Source organism: Salvelinus namaycush, chromosome 30 (assembly GCF_016432855.1).
Source record: "Salvelinus namaycush isolate Seneca chromosome 30, SaNama_1.0, whole genome shotgun sequence".
NCBI classification, from domain to species: Eukaryota; Metazoa; Chordata; class Actinopteri; order Salmoniformes; family Salmonidae; genus Salvelinus; species Salvelinus namaycush.
The window spans coordinates 23412894-23418893 of NC_052336.1; positions in this window are offsets into that span (position 1 = coordinate 23412894).

Genomic DNA, 6000 nt, shown 5'->3' on the forward strand with positions numbered 1-6000 from the left:
TTAATTAAGGGCTGCGTGAAAAAGCCTAAATTAATTGGCTCATGTCCGAATGAGAAGAAGAAGCGAAAAAATACATCTTGACGTTTTACATTAGAACAGCTGACAGCAGTTAATTGCCATGGACATAAATATAATCTCAATAATGAAAAAAGCATGGTAGAAAATATACTAAACTGAGAGGAAATAGGGGTGAAGAATGCACCTTCTAAATTGGGTCAGTTTGTAAACCATGGATAGGCTCTCTCTGTTTTAAAAAGACAGAGGGGACAAGGGAGGAGAGGGAGGAGCGGTAGGTGTGTGCAGAGGGAAGGAACCTCTCTGTATTGTGGGTATTTAAGTGAAGGTGCAGTGACGCCCGTCACGCCTCAGTGGCCATGAAACAGAGTCGGCAAAAAGCTGAAGGGGTGCTCTCCTCCTGAAAGGCTCATCAGGACTTGTCATCGCTCTAATGAATATCATTTAAATTGCTTTGTATATCGCAGTGAGTTTGGATGTCGATTTAATTTGCGCATGTGTTTGAGTTCTTCTGCTTGGCTAGGCGAACGGAGAGCGCTAGACTAATGAAAAGAGAGCTGGGGTGACAGCGTGATGAGACTCGACCTGATCAGATGGGTTTGAAAGGAAATTCTGACAAGGCAGAGAATAAAAAACACACACACACTGCATTTCAGGAAGTAACTGCAGAGAGGTTTGTGTTATCAAGGCTCTCGGTGCATTGTGGGAGTGGGAGCGTTGCACCTGTTCTAATTTGCAGATATCCCCTGTTGTGGGATGCACTAATGATTGTCGGGGAGCATCCCAAAGCTAGGGATATGTAAAATAAAACCACAAGTCTTCCCTGTGGATGAACCATCCCTGTTTTTAAGCATGGCCTTATCAAAATGAAATTACAATATTTGCTGATACCGTATTTCAACCTTCCCTTCAAATCGTCTTCTCCCTCCCCTATTCCTGTGAGTGTACTGTACTAGCACTTCTCACTGTAAGCCGTGAAATATTACAACCTTTCCCAAAGCAAAAGATATAAATCCACATTGAGGAATTGCAAAAACAGCACAAAACATTTCCAGTCTGGCGGTATCTAGTGAGGCGCTTATGATTTAGCATTGCAGGTGTATCTGGAACTGGGAGTAGCAGACAAAGGCTGGACACCTTTCTCCTAAGCACTTATGTAATGTGTATTTCATTACAATTACCCTGGGTATTTAATCAAGTCAAATTCAATTATGAATCACCACTTAGCAATTAATCCAATCAATTAGACGTTCATGCTTGTCATTTCAGTATGTGTCACAGATGTGGAAAGTGTGCCGTGAATTCAGCACATTATCATGGTCATGGAAGAGAGGCAGGAGCGTGTTAATCAATAATCAGTGTTAGGGAAGCTCCTCTGAAAATATAGTTTACCAAGCTACACTAAAGCTACCCTGAAGAAAATGTTATAGTTTACATTGAAAAAGTAGCTCCCTACACCCAAACTACTTTGTGAAAATGATCATATCTAAATCAGAAATGTCATAGAATACAAATTGCAAGAGCAGATCACTCTGTGGTCAGATGTTAAAGTGCGACTGAAGGAAATTAACTACTTATCTGAAAGAAAACAGACTATGTGGCATGGATATTAGTCTGAAAAATGTATTCTAGTGTCAAAATTTACTACAAAGTGTAAATGGGATAATTTTGGTCATAAAGTCAATCTCGTACAAAAAGGAGTTTTGTAAGTAAGTTTGTCATGACTTACTTGATGGTTAGGTTTTGATTTCAACAATGCTCACTTGCCCACTGACACGGGATACACAGCTGCGGCGATTGTGCTCTATCCAATCCTACCACAGTTCTGTACTGAGACAGACTTCCCAGCAGCGCAGCGGATTGGACTTTGTTTACATACCACAACACTTCGCAGCATATTTTAACTTGAGAAATACTGCACCAAACACCTTAGCTAGTTGTAGAATTTAGCTAAGGCAAAAACGTACACATTAATTCCAGAGTTCTTTGAGTTGTGTTTTTTGAGGAAGTGATACTGGCTTGGTTCCTGTTGTGTCTCATGGGGGACAAACATCAGTAACTGCCACATTGAACCACACCCCAAAGACTGAAATCTCGTTTTTCTTAATGAGCAACAGAGAAACACATGCGGAATCAATGCGTTCAGTCGCTCATTAACAGAATGTGTAATTCATCCTATCAAACACAAAACAATGTTTCAAGTGAGAATTCTGATGCCGAAAAATCTAGGAAAATCTTGCCTTCCCATATTTTATTTTATTTTAGCAAAAATCGTGAGTAGTTCCAATAGTTAGCTACACCGCTACATGGCCAAAAAAGTAATTAACTACTGAAAATATTACCAAGATTTGAATCTAGTTCAATTACCATCAAACTACTGCAAAATGTAGTTTAATTACTCGTTCACTACTCCCCAACACTGTCAATAACTGATTAAACTGCTCTAGCACTAGCTTCATTGCACAAGATGCTGGATGTGACATAGCTGCAGTTGTCACAGTCAACACCTGGCTTCTTTTGAACCTTTTCTATCCTTGTAGAAAATAATAATACAGGCTGGAAGCTAAACTAGTGCAGACCCTTTCGTCAAAAATGACACAAATTGTTCACTGGAGTGAAAGCTGTCGTATTAAATACCCTCCTTGAGTTGGTACAACAATCAGTCTGCCTTGGAAAATATCGACAGAGCCCAGGGAGAGGCAGCTAGCATCCCTGACAGGCCACGCAAGTTAAACAGAGACACATAATAGGATATTAAACTTTAACTACCCCATATTCATTCCAATCATCTGGGAAAGAAATTACCAAAACTTCAGGCTCGAAATTTCATTTGTGTCGCATTGGAAAGGTTGAATTTATGGGCCCTTTTGTTAAAAGGGTATATGCTGCGCTGAAAAGTTCTCCAGGCCTTTTGCCGAGTCTCCCTGTGACATATGTCTTCATTTGAGAAACCTCAGCTCATGCCAGGGTGGAACTTTTATTGGCAGGCCCTCATTTCCCCCCGAGTGCTATAACTGTTGCACAGGAAATAAAGAATAAATGCCAACACACCTCCTAATGCTGAGAGTGATTTCATTACTGAGACACTGGACTAGTTTGGGGAATGTGGGGGAAGGGGATTTAGATATACACACTTATACTTGTGTGTCTTTGGAAACCTACACGTATGTTGCCTTACGTATCAACTGTCCAACAATGTTTTTGATGTAGGCTACATTGAATTAGTATGTTCTGTACTTGGCATAGCATACTGTATGTAACTGCACTGCAGATTATGCATTTACTGATTTACAACTATTACTTCAGGCAATCTTGGATAGAAACTGTCTTGAAAATTTCCCTAAACCGACCTTTTAAAGAAAGATTCACCCATTTGGAATGTTATATTGATTTTGTGTATCTCTGAGCGATGTTCTATCGATTCCCGGGGGCATTTCATGATATCATGTTTATCTGAGCTATTGCCGATCAAGCAGGGAGAAATCCGGCCGGTATGACGTGGCATTGTGATAAAGCCGCTCTCACTACACTAGAGGTTATTAGGAATACGACTTTTAGTGAGCAAAGAACGTCTATCATACATATCAGATTTCAATACTGTCCGATGTCATAATGCGGGAGGTTGTCGTTCTCTCGAATGAGCCATTGATATTCCTACCTCGAGAAATGTGTAATTTAACAGAGGGTCTACCACATTTCTCCTATTTGTCTGCCTCTTCAGTCCAGGGTGCATTGCATGGTGCCGTTGCAATGTCAGACTCCACTCATCAATCTTCCGGTTGAACATGGTGAGATTATAGACTCCTAAATTGATAGTGCAGTTAGTTTAGGAGATATTACAGCTAACTAGCTACTTCACATGCTTATATTGACTTCAGTATTATTGTGTGTAGCTACGTTTGCTAGATATCTAGCTAGCCAGCCAGCCCATAGAGAGAACATTGCCTTGTGGGTTTGTGTAGTCGACTTGAGCTGCAACAGATTTCCACGATTTTCACATGTTGCTACCAACCTCATTATTACGACAGAAGTAAACATTTGTTCACAAAAATATTGTTCTCACATATTGCCGTTATTTAACACTGTAAATTATAGGAATTTGTGGTTTTGGGTGGATTGACCTTTAAGGTCATGCAGTTAAAATCTTCCCATTAAAATAAAAAATGAGGAATCAGAGGAGAAGAAATGAAATCTCATTTGAAGAATCTGATGAGATGAGAGGTTGTCATGACGAGGGTCGGTCGGAGAGATCTCTCCTCTTAACTAACCTGCATCTTGACAAGGCAATCAAGTCCCCCGGAGCATAATTAAATGATAAGTTCATATTTTAGGGACAATTTGTGTGGCGTCTGCGAAGTTGTCACGGCGCTCGCTGGAGTGATGAATACCCTTATTAGCAGCCACAGTGCATTCTGTCAGAGAGGGCCAACCAGAAGGGGGAAACAACAGGATGACCCCCCCCCCACCCCCTCTTACAGTCAGCCCCCTGTGATCACTTAAGATATCCTTACAAAGGGCAGTTAGAGGTAAACAGGACATGCACTCTACCATGTCACATGAAAGGACGTGCTCCTGTAAATCAATGAAAGATGATGTAAGCGTACATTGAATTGTTTGATATGCAAACTGCTTTTCTATGCAAAGCTGGCAGCTTAGATGCACAAGCACATCTAAGGCCCAGGTGAATATAGCTCCAGTGCCAATTGTCAGACACCCAATTGGACAGACGTATGGGAATTGTTAGAAACATTTGGCCATAATGTTTTCCCTGCGCTTTTCTTCTATTCAGCTCATGTGAGAATCATCTCTGAAAAGGTGGGCAGATATAATAGACTAACAGCCATTGAAAGGTGAGTAAACAGTACGCTCTAACCTCCATTGAAAAAATAGGAGGGTTTTTCACATTTCTGTAAAATCCCCTCCCTTTCCTTTCAGCGGCACTTCTTTAAGTCCCATTTACTTTAATCCCGAATGGTGTGGCAGTAGCCCAGGCTCCGCGGGACTCCATTGTGACACTCTCTCATTGTGTCTGGAGCATAAAGCAGTCTCTGTTGTCTAGCCAGCTTCCCCCTCTAAACACAGCTTGTTTATTTTCAGTGGATACTTCCCTCTCTTAAGAAAATAAACCTGCTGTCTTTGACTGTATCCCTAACTGTACTGTGAGAAGGATGAGGGAGGAGTGTGGGTGTATTGAACTGAGGGCAGGGGGAGGGGAGCATAGGGTAAAGTAGGCGGAGCTTGAAGTGGTACCATCAGCCAAGGAAAACTAAGAGCGTGAGTGAAACCCAACCAACACATATGAGTCATTCTTAATAATTACAAATTCAAAGCGTATTTCATATTTAACGACAGGAGCTCACATGCCACTAATGTATGGTTTGGGGGTTTGGATAGAAAAGGAAAATGTAATACATATAGAAAGCTAATATTAAAATCTTCAAATTATACCCTTTATTCTATGAAGTCCTGCTGCTGAACGACTGGCAATAAAGTATGCTCCACTTCAGGTTCAGTGTAAATAAATCACACCAGAGGAGAACCTAGTTAAATTGAACCTTTATATAACTTCTGTGTAAAGGTCACTTCATTTTTTCAGTGTTTCCATATAACACACCTAGTCTGTCACCCAAAAGCAGCATGAGGTGATACTTTTAATCACTTCTGCACCATATTCACACAAATCTGAATGCCTTACCTTTGCTCAAACGTCTGGGCTACATCCAAATCTATATACTGAATAGTCGTACACTTTCCAGTTTTCCACTTAGTGCTTTGTGTTGCGGCCATGTTTCACAGATTAATAAGTCGTTTAACACTGCACATGCGGAGAAGGGCAAGCGCTCCTCTATTCCCAGTGATTGGGTCTGTTGGTGAATGAAATGCTGAAACACGTGAGAGATGCAGAGGAGTTTTCGGTCATCTGATAGCCTGCACTCCACAGTGACAGCAGCTGGAGTCATTGTCACCTGTTTGATTTTTGATTTC